At 38.8% G+C, this 19,141-nt stretch overlaps 2 protein-coding genes and 1 pseudogene across 3 annotated transcripts in view; 1 reads left to right on the plus strand and 2 right to left on the minus strand.

Annotated features, from left to right (window-relative positions):
- Window positions 1–19,141, minus strand: part of TRERF1 (transcriptional regulating factor 1) — a 572,147-nt gene that overhangs the window by 491,013 nt on the left and 61,993 nt on the right. The gene's annotated exons all lie outside the window — the stretch shown is intronic.
- The window catches only part of BICRAL (BICRA like chromatin remodeling complex associated protein), an 82,473-nt gene that overhangs the window by 19,101 nt on the left and 44,231 nt on the right, over window positions 1–19,141 (plus strand). The gene's annotated exons all lie outside the window — the stretch shown is intronic.
- On the minus strand, window positions 13,699–14,244 carry LOC132527900 (mitochondrial inner membrane protease subunit 1-like; annotated as a pseudogene).

Here is a 19,141-nt window from a genome sequence, read left to right on the forward strand (position 1 = left end):
AGGAAGGAAGGAAGGAAGGAAGGACTTTAAAAATAAATAAATAAAAAGCAGGAGGTCTGATGTATATCATGAATTACTGAGACGGGTATGTGATATGTTACGCTTCCCAAAGTTATTTCATTATGGAACCTCTGCCAGCCTTTTTTGTTTAAAGGACTCCTTTCCCTGAAGTCTTACATGGAAAAGACTAAAGTGCTGCTCTCAGCTACGATGCTCCCACAGCTCCTTTTCTCGAAGCCAGTGCCAGTGTATTTCTCCTTACTTATATTTCTCCCTACTTTTTTAATATAATTATTTACTTATTCATTTATTTTGGCCACACTGGGTCTTAACTGTGGCACCAGGATCTTCGTTGCATTATGTGGACTTCTTAGTTGTGGCATGAGGACTCTTAGTTGCGGCATGCATGCATTCACCAACCAGGGATTGAACCCCGGGCCCCCTGCATTGGGAGTCGGAGTCTTATCCACTGGACCACCAGGGAAATCCCTCCCTACTTTTTATAGTGATAGATTTACAATAATGTGCTTCACTTTTCTCAGCAAAAATACCTTATAATAAGTTGATTTAAAATTTTAGAATTGTAATTGATGGAATAATGAGGTTTTTTGCTGTGGGAGAAAGTGTTTTAAGATTCTCAACTGCTGTTTTTTGGCATGGGAAACATTTACAGAAATCAGACCTTCCAAAAATCCACCCACAGAGATGAGAAGCATGGGCTTGGGAATTAGAGATTTGAATTCAAACTTCTGTCTCGCTGCTTACAAACTGCAATGTTGGGCAACTGTCTTACATTCTCTCTAAAAATAGGGATAATAATACATACCTGGCAGGATTGTATTAGAAGGATTAGGACTGTGTAAAGTGTGTGGCAGAGGGAAGGCGCTTAGTGAATGTTAGCTGCTACTACAGTTTTTATCATATCATACGCCTTGGTATATTAATAATATTAATTTAATTTATATTTTTAAATAGGTAATAGTAATAATTATAGCAAGAATCATTAATTGTAAAAAGGGCTTAATGTTACTGTAAATATCCATGCTAGTATATGTTTATTTTCATGCACATTGATAATGCTTACTACAGTTTGGAAGATTATTTCAGATGTAGCTGTCTTGCCTTTCCAATAAGATTATCAGCTACTTGAGAGCTGGGACATATTATACACTTGTGTGGGGCTTTTTTTATGTTTCTTTAACCCTCTACCCTGCCCTTCCATCACAGGCTTATTTTAATAAATAAATGATCATTGAATCAAACCCTCATTATCATTAGTATGATAAATTACAGTTCTGCTTAATATATCATGCTTTTTTTTTTTTTTTTTTTTTTTGCGGTTCGCGGGCCTCTCACTGTTGTGGCCTCTCCCGTTGCGGAGCACAGGCTCCAGACGCGCAGGCTCAGTGGCCATGGCTCACGGGCCCAGCCGCTCCGCGGCATGTGGGATCTTCCCAGACCGGGGCACGAACCCGCGTCCCCTGCATCGGCAGGCGGACTCTCAACCACTGCGCCATCAGGGAAGCCTCATGCTATTTTAATGTAATTTGTTAAAGAAAAATTATGATATTAATGATATGAGACTCATTAACAAAATTTGCAAGCTTTCATTAGAAGTTTAAGAAAAAGTTAAATAATGACAAACCTTCATAGAAAAATAATTTTACTAGGTGAAGCAAAACTGAAGAACTTAAATATTTAGAGAGGTAAATAAGGTGTTCTAAAGGCAAGACTATGAAGACATAATGAAGCAAAAAAAATTTATTCTAATTTGTTCAAAAGAACGATACTGAATAATGGCGGTAATAGAGCTATGGATCTATCCTATTTTAAATGACCCAGAAGTGATAGAAGAGGGTCAAACTAAATGAAAAGTCTTCACCTCTTTCCTAAGGAAAAGGGTTGTGTTGTGGCACAAATCTCTCAGAAGTTGGGACTGTGTTCGAAACCAGTTACGCAGTTTCCCGACATCACTTGTTTCTAGCACATGTGACTGCCACTTCAGAATGATGTGGTTTTAAGTCAAAAAAAAATTTTTTTTAATTACACTGAGCTGGCCTTAAAAACGAAACATAGTGTTTTATTCTTAGATCGCCAGAGGCTGTTTCTAAGTTACTTGACTCTTATATGAAGGTTCAATAATCTATAGCAGGATAGCCCAGAAGTGAGTGTAGAAAAAGGTGTTAATTTACATGTCTGTTCAATTCCAAGCATTCATGTAAAAACTAGAAAAGTAAATGATTATGTGGCTAATTTCTACAGTGGACATTTGGGAGAATAAAGATGTGAATTTTGACTAAGCTTTCCAGAAAGGACTGTTGCATGTTTATCAGATGAAACTTACCTTTGTATCTCACTCTGGTCCAAGGTGGAGAATGTAGATGGGCTTTTCCACTGCAGTGTCAGGTTTTTTAAATTGTAAAATGGATTTCTGTTGCCCTCTACTAAGCTTGCAGAAAACTAGGTTATACTTCACCTTCCTCTCTCAGGGCATTCTTTGGTATCTTTGGTGATAGTGAAGAGTATCCTTTCTGCACTGTTGAAATTGACAGCTTGCTGCTACCATCCTGTGCATCTGGCAGCACCTTCAGCATCTTTGCATTGCAAAAATGTACATCCAAACAGTGTGTAGAAATGGCCATTGTGTGCTTAGCAAGTTTAAAAATATATTGTGAATTATATTCAGATGTTCAGAATTCCTTTGTTATTTGTTACTGGATTGAGTTTATTTGTTTCACATGTTGAACAACTGTCCTGGACCCCAACGGTACAAGGGCTCCATGGACTGACCCCTAAAGGATCTGTGGTTAGAATTAGGGAGAACTGGGGAGAGGGAGGCCCGTGAACTTGGATACGAAAAAAATTGCATGTTATTTTCACTAGACTCCAATTGAAATTTATTATTTCCTAAATCTATGAGTGGAGGCCACCAGCCACTGTAGTATTAACAGTGCCTGGGGAATGTTACCAGTAGAAATATTGTTTATCACATTACATTTGCAGGTATCTTGAAAGATTACTATCTCCTAAATGATAGTAGTTACTAGACTCACCACTACATCTAGTATATTAATGGATTGATGAAGAACCACATATATAACTATATTACAATTTTTAAATATTTTTATAACTTTTTAAAAATCTTCCATATACTCCGCATCTTGAAATATTACTCTGAGAAGGGATCCATAAGCCTCGCCAGACAAACAGAAGGCACAACAGGGTTAAGAACCCTCCTCCTTCCTTTGTGGGATGATTTCTTCCTACATCTGTGCCTCTTGGTAGTTGTGGAGTGATCTGCCTCAGCTTCTTTCACCCCACTGTTTGCTGAGGTTAATTTTAACTGATGTGCCATAGGTCCCTCATTTTCCCTCAGTGAGTGTGTGTCCTGAAGCTGCCAGCTTGAGGGAGAGAATACTTTTCCAGAAATAGAAAGATTTTTTTGGGGGGGGGGATTTTTTTTTTTTATTCAAACAAAGTCACAAAAATTATAATCATCCTCATCAGTTCACTCAGTCCCATGTAATTAATTCTTTTTTCATCTTGATCTTTTGTTAGCACTTTTATGAATTCATCAGTTTTCCATTAGAGTTCTGAAAATGCTTATTCATTCAGTTGAGCAGTTTAGTCAGTTACCAAAAACCTGTACTTGTCAGAGTATTTTCCATGAATTCCTTGAAGATGAAACCCTTCTATAGGAACATTTTTGCGAAAGCATCAGAGTCCAGAACTGTCTGTAAATGACAAAACACTTAAAGATGACCATGGTTAAAGATTTGGTGAAAGTTCATAATAATGCAATTGACAAGGAAATTTAGTTATTTCTGAGTTACACATTTTAAAGTAATAACTAGAATTGTGACTTATAACATTATACCAGAACATATAAGATTTTTAGAAATTTCATGTAATGTCTGAAATATTTATATTAACATATTTCCATACAAATAACCCAAAGAAAGTTTACTATTAGTTTTTGTGTTTGTTTTTTTATACTGCAGGTTCTTATTAGTCATCAATTTTATACACATCAGTGTATACATGTCAATCCCAATCGCCCAGTTCAGCACACCACCATCCCCACCCCACCACAGTTTTTTCCCCATTGGTGTCCATACGTTTGTTCTCTACATCTGTGTCTCAACTTCTGCCCTGCAAACCAGTTCATTTGTACCATTTTTCTAGGTTCCACATACATGCGGTAATATATGATATTTGTTTTTCTCTTTCTGACTTACTTCACTCTGTATGACAGTCTCTAGATCCATCCACGTCTCAAGAAATGACTCCATTTCATTCCTATCTATGGCTGAGTAATATTCCATTATATATATGTACCACATCTTCTTTATCCATTCGTCTGTCGATGGGCATTTAGATTGCTTCCATGACCTGCCTATTGTAAATAGTGCTGCAATGAACATTAGGGTGCATATGTCTTTTTGAATTATGGTTTTCTCTGGGTATATGCCCAGTAGTGGGATTGCTGGATCATATGGTAATTCTATTTTTAGTTTTTTAAGGAACCTCCTTACTGTTCTCCATAGTGGCTGTATCAATTTACATTCCCACCAACAGTGTAAGAGGGTTCCCTTTTCTCCACACCCTCTGCAGCATTTGTTTGTAGATTTTCTGATGATGCCCATTCTAACTGGTGTGAGGTGATACCTCATTGTAGTTTTGATTTGCATTTCTCTAATAATTAGTGATGTTGAGCAGCTTTTCATGTGCTTCTTGGCCATCTGTATGTCTTCTTTGGAGAAATGTCTGTTTAGGTCTTCTGCCCATTTTTGGATTGGGTTGTTTGTTTCTTTAATACTGAGCTGCATGAGCTGTTTATATATTTTGGAGATTAATCCTTTGTCCATTGATTCGGTTGCGAATATTTTCTCTCATTCTGAGGGTTGTCTTTTGTCTTGTTTATGGTTTCCTTTGCTGTGCAAAAGCTTTTAAGTTTCATTAGGTCCCATTTGTTTATTTTTGTTTTTATTTCCATTACTCTAGGAGGTGGATCAAAAAAGGTCTTGCTGTGATTTATGTCAAAGGGTGTTCCTCCTATGTTTTCCTTTAAGAGTTTTATAATGTCCAGTCCTACATTTAGGTCTTGAATCCATTCTGAGTTTATTTTTGTGTATGGTGTTAGGGAGTGTTCTAATTTCATTCTTTTACAGGTAGCTGTCCAGTTTTCCCAGCACCACTTATTAAAGAGACTGTCTTTTCTCCATTGTATATCCTTGCCTCCTTTGTCATAGATTAGTTGACCCCAGGTGTGTGGGTTTATCTCTGGGCTTTCTATCTTGTTCCATTGATCTATGTTTCTGTTTTTGTGCCAGTACCATATTGTCTTGATTACTGTAGCTCTGTAGTATAGTCTGAAGTCAGGGAGTCTGATTCCTCCAGCTCTGTTTTTTTCCCTCAAGACTGCTTTGGCTATTTGGGGCCTTTTGTGTCTTCATACAAATTTTAAGATGATTTGTTCTAGCTCTGTAATAAATGCCACTGGTAATTTAATAGGAATGCATTGAATCTGTAGATTGCTTTGGGTGGTATAGTCATTTTTACAATATTGATTCTTCCAATCCAAGAACATGGTATAGCTCTCCATCTGTTGGTATCATCTTTAATTTCTTTCATCAGTGTCTTATAGTCTTCTGCATACAGGTCTTTTGTCTCCCTAGGTAGGTTTATTCCTAGGTATTTTATTCTTTTTGTTGCAATGGTAAATGGGAGTGTTTCCATAATTTCTCTTTCAGATTTTTCATCATTAGTGTAGAGGAATGCAAGAGAATTCTGTGCATTAATTTTGTATCCTGCAACTTTACCAAATTCATTGATTAGCTCTAGTAGTTTTCTGGTGGCATTTTTAGGATTCTCTATGTATAGTATCATGTCATCTGCAAACAGTGACAGTTTTACTTGTTCTTTTCCAGTTTGTATTCCTTTTATTTCTTTTTCTTCTCTGATTGCTGTGGCTAGGACTTCCAAAACTATGCTGAATAATAGTGGTGAGAGTGGACATCCTTGTCTTGTTCCTGATCTTAGAGGAAATGCTTTCAGGTTTTCACCATTGAGAATGATGTTTGCTGTGGGTTTGTCATATATGGCCTTTATTATGTTGAGGTAGGTTCCCTCTATGCCCACTTTCTGGAGAGTTTTTATCATAAATGGGTGTTGAATTTTGTCAAAAGCTTTTTCTGCATCTATTGAGATGATCATATGGTTTTTATTCTTCAGTTTGTTAATATGGAGTATCACATTGATTGATTTGCATATATTGAAGAATCTTTGCATCCCTGGGATAAATCCCACTTGATCATGGTGTATGATCCTTTTAATGTGTTCTTGGATTCTGTTTGCTGGTATTTTGTTGAGGATTTTTGCATCTATATTCATCAGTGATATTGGTCTGTAATTTTCTTTTTTTGTGAAATCTTTGTCTGGTTTTGGTATCAGGGTGATGGTGGCCTCATAGAATGAGTTTGGGAGTGTTCCTTCCTCTGCAATTTTTTAAGATTTTTAATCATAGATGTACAGCTAGTTATTTTCAAATAAACCCTTTTGGGTATTTTTTTAAGTCGGAATATTCAGAGATGCTTTCTTCTTTTTTTGTGGTAAAATATACATAACATAAAATTTACCATTTTAGCCATTTTATTTATTTGTTTGTTTGTTTATTTATTTAAAAATTTTAGCTGTGTTGGGTCGTCGCTGCTGTGTGAGGGCTTTCTCTAGTTGTGGCGAGCAGGGGCTACTCTTCATTGCGGTGCGTGGGCTTCTCATTGTGGTGGCTTCTCTTGTTGCAGAGCATGGGCTGTAGATGTGTGGGCTTCAGTAGTTGTGGTGCACAGGCTCAGTAGTTGTGGTGTGCGGGCTCAGTAATTGTGGCTTGCGGGCTCTAGAGCACAGATTCAGTAGTTGTGGCACACGGGTTTAGTTGCTCTGCGGTCTGTGGGATCTTCTTGGACCAGGACTTGAACCCATGTCCCCTGCATTGGTGGGCGGATTCTCAACCATTGCACCACCGGGGAAGCCCTTTAGCCATTTTAAGTACAGTTCTGTGGCATTGAGTACATTCACTTTTTGTATAACCGTCACCACCGTTTTTCCCCAGAACTTTTTCATCTTCCTCAACTGAAACTCTGTATCTTATGGTCTTTTGATAGAAAAAACTATCAATTTAAATTCCAGTCCACATGGCATTTCTTAAAGTTTGTAAAAGATTTCACACTAGATAGAAGTTTATATTTCTTAAACGGAGTTTAGAAGAGTGAGATTAATTCAGCTTCTTTAAAATTTTTGTGTAAACTGGGAAATCTTTCTTGGAGTAATATGCTACATATATATTTACCCATATTCTTTCTTAAATCGTTTTTAAGCTTTAAAAGTTTCCTTTTATTTTCTTCTCCTTAAAAAATTGACTCATGCACACATCTTCCTTTTGAGCCTGCTTTTATAAAAGAGAATCCTCAGCATCTCTTCCTTGGTAACATCATTGACTTTGTAAAATGGAATTTTGTTTAATATTGTTAGTTGTTTTTATAGGGCTTGTTTTTCTTGGAACATACCGTAAAACCAAAATATTTTGAATGTTACTCATTGACAGAGAGCAGTGAGAGTCAAGAGTTTGCATGATAACTTTAACCAGATTGCTAATACTAAAGCTCAATAAAAGAAAAAGATTTTTTATTTATAATTACTGCCATTTCAAAGTATTTTTTAAAGCAGTTCCATACATAGAAACAATAACATGTACAAACTGCACTAACACAGAGCAATGGTGTCCTATTGTATGTGAGGAAATATAGAGAAAGATCAGGCAGTTTTTATTTTTTAATAGCTTAATTATTACCATACTGTACTCTAGTAAATTTTGTGATTGTAAGATGGAAATGCAAACAGCAGTCCTTTTTCTGTTTATGACCGGTGTTGTGCAATAATATCCATTGTTTTTAAAAGCAGGAAAAGAACGCATTGGGAGGATTTTTCTTTTGCTTCATTTAAAATGCTCTCTAAAAGAAATCCCTTTCAATTAGAAAAAAAACACAAATGACTCATTAAATCTCCATTTAATAAAAGATATCTTTTTTCTGAATGAAACTAAAAATATAAAAAGTGTCACGAGCCGTTTGTGTTTAATATTTAGGTAGTTTGTTTTTATGGAGAGGATGCAAGTAAGACTTACTTTTGCCTTTCTAGTTTTTAATTCCTATTCCTAAAATTTTGGCTTAATGTGTTTTTGGTTGATGCATGACCAGGTTCATCTTCATGAGTGTTTATTTCAATGTTGGCATTGCTTCCTTTTGCTAAGTCAGCTTGTCATTGGAGCCAATTCTCTGAATGATTGTTTATTTTTAGTGGAAGAAAGTAATAAATATGGCAATCACTGATTAAAACAGAAACTCACCTTTTATTTGGAAGTATAATACAAGAGTTCTTTGAAATTTGGTAGTGTAACTGAAAAGAACTGACTCATCTTTTTAGTACTTATTATTCTATGTAGTGCAGTATTGTGAATTATCACAAAGATAGTTTTAACTTAATTTTATTTAACATTTAATAGCAATCAGGACAGCAGTATTTCTCAGTCATTTCTCAATCATTTCCTGTTTACTGTTTTCCATAGTCATTAAAGTCTTGTCTCTTATAAAACACAGTAAAGAAATTATGAAAACATTTTTGGCAGAGCATCTGTTTTTCCTGTACTGCAGAGTTTTTTTCTTTTCTTTAAAGGTCTAGTGTTGATGCCCTCACAAAGCCATACATGGCTGTGCCAGAGACTTCATCTTAGACTTTTACTTCTGAGTCTTTTGATGAACACAACTTTTTTTTTTTTTGGCTGTGTCGGGTCTTAGTTGGAGCACGTGGGATCTTTTCATTAGGGCGTGCAGGCTCTTCCTTGCCGCGCACAGGCTTCTGTCTAGTTGTGACGGGTGGGCTCAGTAGTTGCAGCGCGCGGGCTTAGTTGCCCTGCAGCATGTGGGATCTTAGTTCCCCAACCAGGAATCGAACCCGCGTCCCCCTGCATTGGAAGGCACATTCTTAACCACTGGAGCACCAGGGAAGTCCCTGAACACAACTGTTATTAATATAAATTACTGCTCAAGTTTTTGGGACTCCAGGAGTTATTTTATGTTTATGTTCAGTGCATAAATCCCTGGTTTTTTTTTTGTTTTTTGTTTTTTTTTTTTGCTGTATGCGGGCCTCTCACTGTTGTGGCCTCTCCCATTGCGGAGCACAGGCTCCGGACGTGCAGGCTCAGCGGCCATGGCTCACGGGCCCATTTGCTCCGTGGCATGTGGGATCTTCCTGGACCGGGGCACGAACCCGTGTCCCCTGCATCGGCAGGCGGACTCCCAACCACTGCGCCACCAGGGAAGCCCAAATCCCTGTTTTAAGGAGGTTTGTTAAATATTAATTAGGTTATTATGGAAGGATACACAATTTTTTTGTCATATGGATCTTAAAAAATGACATTTTCATATGCCTCAGAGAGCTGAACTGTCTGATCAGATGGGGAATCAGTTGACCTTGAAAGCCTTTTTCTCCCTGGCAGGAATGCCTGGCTAAACACATAAGGGCCCAGCATAAGCTGGTGGATCCTGGACAATGAATGACCAGCCTGCATCCGAATCCTGTGTTTTATGATTGTGCTAAAGTGCTCCTGTGTAGCCTAGCTGAATATTCTTGGAAACCAAATGATAAGGAACTGACATCACTCCTGAAAAAGTTAGTTTTAAGACCAAAATTTTACTTAAGTACGGAGTAAAACATGTTTATTGGGCACATTTGTAACAGGCATTGCACTAAACTCTGGTAACATGAAGATGGAACAAAATTGACCCAGCTTTCATGGAACTTGTAAGCTAATGAGGGAGTCAGAAAAGCAAAGTTTTGTCACACACATGTCAGATCTAGTAACATGTCAGACGTGCTCTAGGGATACAAATAAATGAGCAATTAATTTTGCTTCAGGATTTTCTTTAAATTAATTAGTTAATTTTATTTTTGGCTGCATTGGGTCTTCATTGCTGCACGTGGGCTTTCTCTAGTTGTGGCGACCGGGGGCTACTCTTTGTTGCGGTGCGCGGGCTTCTCATTGCAGTGGCTTCTCTTGTTGTGGAGCACAGGCTCTAGGCACGCAGGCTCAGTAGTTGTGGCTCATGGGCTCTAGAGCACAGGCTCAGTAGTTGTGGGCTCTAGAGTGCAGGTTCAGTAGTTGTGGTGCACGGGCTTAGTTGCTCCGCCACATGTGGGATCTTCCTGGACTAGGGCTCGAACCTGTGTCCCCTGCATTGGCAGGTGGATTATTAACCACTGTGCCACCAGGGAAGTCCCAGGATTTTTTTTAAAAATGAAAGGCAGGGCTTCCCTGGTGGCGCAGTGGTTGAGAGTCCGTCTGCCAATGCAGGGGATACGGGTTCATGCCCCGGTCTGGGAAGATCCCACATGCCGCGGAGTAGCTGGGCCCGTGAGCCATGGACGCTAAGCCTGCGCATCCGGAGCCTGTGCTTCGCAACGGGAGAGGCCACAGCAGTGAGAGGCCCGTGTACCGCAAAAAAAAAAAAAAAAAAATGAAAGGCAAAATCATTTTACTCAAAGCCTTAAAAGATAAAGAGGTATTCTCAGTTGACCACTTGGAGATGGGCGGGAAGATCTTTTGTCTTCTAAGTAAAGGGACAAGTGCAAAGCCAAAGAATTGAAAAAGTTGCATGATAAGTTTGGGGGACATCAAATGGTCAAGATGGCGAAGAAACAAGCGTTCCATATAGGGGAGGGTGAGGTGGGTTAAGGTACAAAATGAGGCCAGAGCCTATTGTAATGGGCCAGAATTTTAAGTTCGCTAATGCCGAAAAGCCATGCAGTCTAAAAGTTGCTTGGCCTTAGGATGGGAGAATTCATTGTACTCTTGTAGCACTTTATACTGTTTTTGTTTAAATTTGGGCTCTGCTTTAGTTGGGTACAGAAGATAGGTATAATGAAGCTAATCACACAGAACAGTGGCTGATCAATGTCAAAAGACATGAGACATGGTTGGTTCTTTTAGAATTCTCGGTAGAAAATCCAAAAGACAGCCCAAGGTTGTCAGAGAAAGACTCAGAGAGGTAGATTCAAACTAAGTTTTGAATAATGGATGGAATTTCAGTAGATGTAGGAGAGAAAGAAGAGCATTTCAGATAAAATTGTCACCTGAACCAGGGCAGATGCTGGGAAAGTGTGCATTGTGTTTGGGGGCTAGGAGAGTGGCAGTTTGGCTAGAATAGTGTGCAGGGGAATAGTGGGAAGTAACTTTAGCACCACTGTATGTTCTAGGTTTAAATATAATTCTTTGTTTTCCACTTTAGATTGCTCTCCCATAGGAATAACCTGGTGTCCAAAGTAAGCATGCTTTCTTGGAAAACTGAAGTAAGTTTCAAGAAAAAGGGAATAAGCACACTTTCCCTGGTACGCCTGATCCTGTTGCAGGTCTTGCCATCATGTGACCAACATATTGGAAAGGGTGATAAGTTCGTTTCAAAAAATGTTCATTGACCACAGTGCGATACCGCCTCGCACCTGTTAGAATGGCTATCATCAAAAAGACGAGATGACAAGTGTTGGCAAGGATATGGACAAAAGGGAGCCCTTGTGCACTGTTGGTGGGAATGTAAATTGATGCAGCCACTATGGAAAACAGTATGGAGGGTCCTCAAAAAATTAGAAATAGAGCTACCATATGATCCAGTAACCCCACTTCTATATGTATATTTGAAGGAAATTAAATCACTATCTTGAAGAGATATCTGCACCCTCAGATTCATTGCAGCATTATTCACAATAGCCAAGATATGGAAACCACCTAAATGTCTGTTGTTGGATGAATGAATAAAGAAATTGTTATATATAAATACAAATATATAGATAGTTGGATATACACATACGTACAGTGGAATAATATTCAACCGTAAAAAAGAAGGAAATCCTGCTGTTTGTGACTAAATGGATGAAACAGAAGCTAAGTGAAATAAGTTGGACAAAGATAGACAAATACTGTATGATCTCATTTATATGTGGAATCTAAAAAAGTTGAACTTGTAGAAGCAGAGTAGATTGGTAGTTGCCAGGGACTGGGGGGTGCGGGAAATGGGGAGATGTTGGTCAAAGGGTACAAACTTTCAGTTATAAGATGAATAATTTCTGGGGATCTAATGTATAACATGGTGACTATAGTTACCAATACTATATTGTATACCTGGAATTTCTTGAGAGAGTAGATTTTAAATGTACTCACTACACCAAAAAAAAAAAAAAATTAACCATATGAGGGGATGGATGTGTTTGTGGTAATCATTTCACAATATAGATATATATCAAATCATCAAATTGTACACCTTAAACTTACACAATCTTATTTGTCCATTATATCTCAATAAAACTGGCGGGCATGTTCATTGAGCTCCTGTCACGTGCCAGACACTATTCTGAGGTTCGTCGGTGAACAGACAAACCTCTGCCCTGGTGGAGCTGACATCGTAATGTAAATATGAGTAAATACAGTACAGAGAGGAAGGGAGAAATAAATTATTTGAGAGGAAGTAGTGGAAAGGGACTGGTACTGAAGGTGGTTGAGAGTGATGAATCCTCAAATAAAGTTTCACCTACAGCATTTCCTTTAGTCAGATTACCAAGAAGCTACCCTTCCCCTGAGTTTGGAAAGTTGGCAGCCTAGATTTGGGTCTCTGAGCTGACCAGAGGCCATTGTTTGCAGGTCCCATCTGCCTGCAGTTGGGGACAGTTTCCCCAGTTTGCCTGAAATGTGCCCAAGTGTGTGCTGTAACATGGGGGGGAAAAGAGTGACCAACCTCAGGGGGTCAGGGGGAAAACCCCGTAGTAACCCCAGAATGCTGGTGAATCAGAATCTCTGGAAGGGGCAGGGGAGACGGATTTCCATGTTTTTAATAACTAACTCCAGTCCATATTGTTATTATTATTATTATATTTCATTTTATTTATTTATTTGCCGTGTCACGCAGCTTGCAGAATCTTAGTTCCCCAACCAGGATTTGAACCCATGCCCTTGGCAGTGAAAGCGTGGAGTCTTAACACTGGACCACCAGGGAATTCCCCAGTCCATATTATTTTGAAGCAAATCCCAGACATCGTATTACTTCATTCATACCTATTTCAGTATGGGATCTCTAAAAGATATGAGTTATTTTTAAAAATGTAACCCAAGTTTCATTGTTACACCTTAAAATTTTTTTTTTTTTTTTGCCGTACGCGGGCCTCTCACTGTTGTGGCCTCTCCCATTGCGGAGCACAGGCTCCAGACGCGCAGGCTCAGCGGCCATGGCTCACGGGCCCAGCCGCTCCGCGGCATGTGGGATCCTCCCGGACCAGGGCACGAACCCGCGTCCCCTGCATAGGCAGGTGGACTCTCAACCACTGCGCCACCAGGGAAACCCTTAAAAAAAATTTTAACAGAATGTAATAGCAAATTTTCAATGCTGATGGACTTTGGGAAATTATAAATTTCTTCTTCAGGATTAAACTAGAATTATGTGAGTTTTTAAGGCACGGCCTTTGGGAACACAATATTTGCATAAAATGCAGCTGCCCTACATTCATTTATTTATTTATTTATTTTGAATAGCAAATAGTTTATTAGCAAGTACATGGTTTTAGTGACAATAATAAATTCACTTGAACAGAAGACAGTAATCAAATCAAAAGAATAAATGCTTGCCAATCAGAAAATCTGTGGCCATTAGGGCTGTCATGTAGAAATCCAAAATCATTGAGTCCAAATCTTAACGAAGATACATCCTCTTATTAGTTCATATGGAACAGGTCCACAGTACCTGGAATCTGTAGAATTCTATAGATTATCACCTTCTAACCAAACATGACCCGTTGGCACATAACTGTGCTTTTAAATAAACCTGATGGACTATTGATAAGAATTTTGTCTCCTTCCAAACCAATTACTCTTTTACAAATATTTGATTTTGGATCACTCGGGCTTTTTGCAATCACAGTGTCACCTCTTTGGATACCATAAAAATGTCGACTAAAATTTTCTGCAAAGACAATATCTGAATTTTGAATTTTAAGCTCTATTGATGGTTTAGAACACATGACAACACCACCAAAGTCTTCAAAAACACAATGAGTTATACAGCCAGACTGAATAATATAACCAACAAGCCGAAAGGTTTTTCCTGGAACACCACGAAGCATGGTTCTATGCAGACTCTGCCACCATTGGCCATATGTCTTTTCAACAATACATTCAATTTTTACGGTAGTTGCAGGGCTTCCAGAAAAAAACATCTAAAGCATGTCTCAAAACATATATAGGTGATCCATGGTTTCAAGATTCCTCTAGCCCCAAAGAACCCTGGAAGGCTCTCGCCCAGCACTCAGGTGGCTCTTTCTCCACAGCTGCCCTACATCTAAGCCCGGGATATTTATTAAGTATTTATTATACCTGTTTATGTGCTATTTGCTGGGGATATGAAGATGAATATGACAAGATTCCTACTTTTGATGGTAGCACTGTAATATGTTTTTTACTGTAAGCTTCTAGAAGGTAGTCTGTTAGTAACATTTAGATTTGAAGTCAGTCTTTTAGTCCACTATACTTGAGCCATAACTTAATACCCAGAGTTCTTTACCACCACTAGCTGTGCAGTGGGAGAGAGTAGGCACTTAAGTGCATCCTCCCACGCTGCAGGGCTTTGTTACTTCCAGAGTTTGGTATCTCTTGAACCACCTCAAAGACTTTTGAGACCCAACCCACAGTCTCTTTTGATGCCATCCTTTGTTTAGACCTACTCTACCCAGCCTGGCACAGCATTGGCAGTTGAGATTAAAGGAGGATAAAGAGAGACCTGGAAATGTTTTCCCCAGGACCATCTTTGCATCAGTCAGACAATGCATACACAGGTCTTCTGTCAGTAGATTCCCATTAGATCTCAAGATTTTGAGAGGCTTTTAGTAAACATCTTAAGCAGAAATTTTATCAGCCCTGAAAATTTTCAGGATGTGTATTTCTGGCTGGTTTTAAAATCTGTTGATGTTTCTCCAACTTGAGAACTCAGACCACCCAAGATTACTTCTGCAGATCCCAGTTTGAGAAACACCAATCTGTGTACAATTAATGGTTCTATAGTCAGTAAACTTAGGATCGTTATCACTGTGTTGGAATTTATCTTAAAGAAGTTTGATATATTTATCACTGTTTTCTTGCTAAAATAATCATGAATGTCTTGCTTTCTGTGGATCCTTGTGTTTCCATTTTCAGTTTGACCGCCATTAAAGGTCATTCCTTTACAGCACACAACAAATCGCTGAGTTCTGGAGTTGGATAAGTTAAATGATTTTCAGACTTTTTTCTCCCAGTTAAGAGTTCTATCACTGAGTTAAAGGGGAGAAGTGGAGCATTACAGTGCCTCTACCACCAACCTTTAGGCCTCCAAGACAGCTCCTGGACCCCTCGGAGAATCCTAGGTCCCTGGGGATCAAAGTTTTAAAATCACCGATGTGGCAATTAATTTCATTTAAAGATGAGAAAACAGGCCCTGAGAGATTGGAATTTGTCAGTAATCACAAGCCTAGTCAATGTCAGTATCCAGAACAAGCCCTTTCCAAATTCCGTGTCCCACCCGCCCCAACCTGTACATGTCCCCAGCCCCTGTAAAGCCTGGCCAGACTTCTCCCTGACCCCCCAAGGTTGGTCACTCTTTCCCCCCATGTTATAGTGCATTGTTTAGCCAGCTGGATTGCTTAATATATTAGGTTTGTTTCTATTCCACCTCATTCCAAGTTGGAATTAAAGCAGCTTTAAGGCCCGGAATTTTTTTTTTTTTTGATTCCTAAGTTTTTCTCCTAATAATGTTCTTAGTTTTTTCCACCTTTCTTCCTTGCTGTTAGTATGCTCTAGCTAGTTACAAAAAGAATGAAGGTCTTGGTTGAATAACAAAGGAAAAACTCAGAGCCCATCTTGTTGAGTTTGACAGCTTCTTTTTCTTACAAATGGGCATAATTGTGAAAATATACTAGTGTTTTCTCCTAGTAAAATGTCATATTATTTCACAAAAAAAATGACCAGTGACTTCACCTGAAAAAGCTTGGGAACCCCCGCCAAAAGCTCTAGCACTTCTTACCTTGCGTTGTGATGAATTGTTGCATCTCTCTCCCCAAAGAAAGGGAGTTCCTTACAATCAGGAACTGTGCCAGGAAGTTTGACACAGCCTTGCAATTACAAAATTTAACAGTCCAGGGACTTTCCTGGTGGTCCAGTGGTTAAGACTGTGCTTGCACTGCAGGGGGCACAAGTTTGATCCCTGGTTGGTGAACTAAGATTCCGTGTGCTGCACGGTGCAGCCAAAAAATAATAAAAATAAAATTTAACAGTGCATAACAATGACAATATAGTAAAAGGAATAAGATGAAAATACTTTATATCTTAGGTGACGTAAACAGTTACTTGCCCTGGGTAAGTGACTGTTTTATGGTGTAACTTTTTCATCATGACACTTATCAGAATATTGTTCGCTTAAACATAATGATTTACTTCTTGGCCTTGCTGTTACAGTCCTACAAAAATGTTAAGGGTATTTACATTTATTATTGCATTTTATTTCATACTCATTTGATATTCCCAGTCCTTAACAGAGGACCTGGCACATAGTGGGTGCTAAATGTTGTTTAAATGCTTATTCTTTTCAACCACTGAACAAGTTCATTAAAGGTAGTAATTAGTGAAGCGGCTTTCCCCATTCCCTAAGCTATTCTTCAGGGTAGAAAACAGAAGGAGGCAGGGGATAAAACTACAATTTACTGTCCTCCCTTTCTCCTTTCCTCCTTTGAGGATGCTCTGATTCTATAATTCATGCTAATGAACTCATATAAGCTGTTTTTACCTCCTAAAGTGATTTCTTCCAAAACCTTAAAAATCACTAGAGGACCAAGATGCAATGACAGAGATTGGATTGACCTTCCTGCATAAAACAGTTAAAAATTAGATTAAATATATTAAACAATGGTTTTTAGACATTGAATATCAGGCAGCACAGGACAGGGATTCATCAGAAATAGAAAACAGATAAGGTAAGCCCTGTAACTGCCCCAGCTTCTGTCTGGGGAGTTTTCAGGCCATAGCGCAGGGAAGGGGAATCCAGATGGAGTCTAGTAATCTTCCTGAGTTGAGCTGATGCAGCTGGGGGGTAAAAGTGGCTAAAACTCATTGGGCAGAGCACCAGAGGAGAGAGCTACATGAAGATAAAACCCTGGAGAGCTGCAGAGAGTCTCTCTTGAGTCTTCAGCTGGTAACCTGATCGGTACATGTGTGTGGGGAAACTACCCAAGTCATGGGAAAGAATCAACCAAAAGCATTATAGGAAATAACACTTGGAGCTCACACAGGGCAGAGAAGAGTTTGTGTTTCCACCTGCAAGACTGCAAAAATCCTTGTAATTCATGGGACATCAAGTGAAGTACTCGGAAGGGTATTGCCTCACTATAGGGCAAAATTAGCCCTAGACTAAAGACTGACAAAGCTTAAAAGCAGACCTCAAGAGAATCAAACCATTTACACGTAACTTAATTGTGTCCTAGACAAAGTTCGAAAGTATCTATAGGAATACAAAAATATCCAGTACTCAATAATGTAAAATTAGCAATGTCTGGAATCCAATAAAAAAGTACCAGGCATACAAAGAAGGAGAAAAATACCACCCACTATGAGGAGGACAAAAATCAATCCGTAGAAAAAGACCCAGAAATGACATAAATGATAGAATTAGTAGAGAAGGACATTAAAAAGCTGTCACTATTCTGCATAATTTCAAGAAGGTAGAGGAAAGATTGAACATATTAAATAAAGAAATGGAAGATATTTTAAAAAAACCCAACTTCTAGAGATGAAAACTACAATGTTTGAAAATAAAAAATACATTGGATGCAATTAACAAGCAGATTAGACACTGCAGAAGAAAAACTTAGTGTGCTTGAAGACATAGCAATAGAAACTATCCTAAATGAAAGCCAGAGAGATAAAAGGACACTTAAAAAAATTTTTTTTAAAGAGCACCAGTGAACTGTGGAACCACTTCAAGCAGCATAATCGTAGGTAATTGGAGTCCCTGAAGGAGGGGTAGGGACATAAAATATATGAAGGAATGGCTGAAATTGTTCTAAATTGGAGGAAAACTATAAACCTACAGATCCTAGAAGTTTAATGAACCCCAAGCACAAGAAGCATGAAGAAAATGATGCCAAGGCATATCAGAATCAGATTGCTTAAAACCAGTGATAAAGAGAAAAAGTTTAAAGCATTGGAGTGGGGGTGGGGTGGGGAGGGGAGACCTATCATGTACAAAAAGACAAAAGTAAGAATGACAGCAGAATTCTATTTGGAAACAATGCAAGCAAGAAACAGTGTAGCAATATCTTTAAAGATCCAAAAGGAAGAAAAAACTCAGTCTAGAACTATATGTCCCATGAAATACATTTCAAAAATGAAGGCAGAATAAACACTTTTTTTAAAGACGTACGAAAACTGAAAGAATTCATCACCAGATCTGTACTACAAAAATATTAAAAGAAATCCTCCAGGGGCTTCCCTCGTGGTACAGTGGTTTAAAATCTGCCTGCCAATGCAGGGGACAAGGGTTTGAGCCCTGGTCTGGGAAGATCCCACATGCTGCGGAGCAGCTAAACCCATGCACCACAACTACTGAGCCTGTGTTCTAGAGCCCACAAGCCACAACTACTGAGCCCGCGTGCTACAACTACTGAAGCCCTCATGCCTAGAGCCCGTGCTCTGCAGCAAAGAGAAGCTGCCGCAGTGAGAAGCCCACGCACCACAACGAAGGGTAACTCCCACTTGCCACAACTAGAGAAAGCCCGCACACAGCAACGAAGACCCAACCCAGCCAAAAATTAATTAATTTTTTTAAAAAAAGAAATCCTTCATAAGGGAGAAAATGATACCAGATGAAAATTGGATTTACTCAAAGGAATGAACAGCACTGGAACTGGTAAATATGTGGGTAAAAATAAAAGTGACTACAGCTCGTTATACCTTGAATAGCTCAGGCACAGATCACATGAGAACACTGCAACCATTCCACAGCTCATGATTGCTTAAATAAAGTTT

This window comes from Lagenorhynchus albirostris, chromosome 10 (assembly GCF_949774975.1).
Source record: "Lagenorhynchus albirostris chromosome 10, mLagAlb1.1, whole genome shotgun sequence".
Classification (NCBI taxonomy): domain Eukaryota; kingdom Metazoa; phylum Chordata; class Mammalia; order Artiodactyla; family Delphinidae; genus Lagenorhynchus; species Lagenorhynchus albirostris.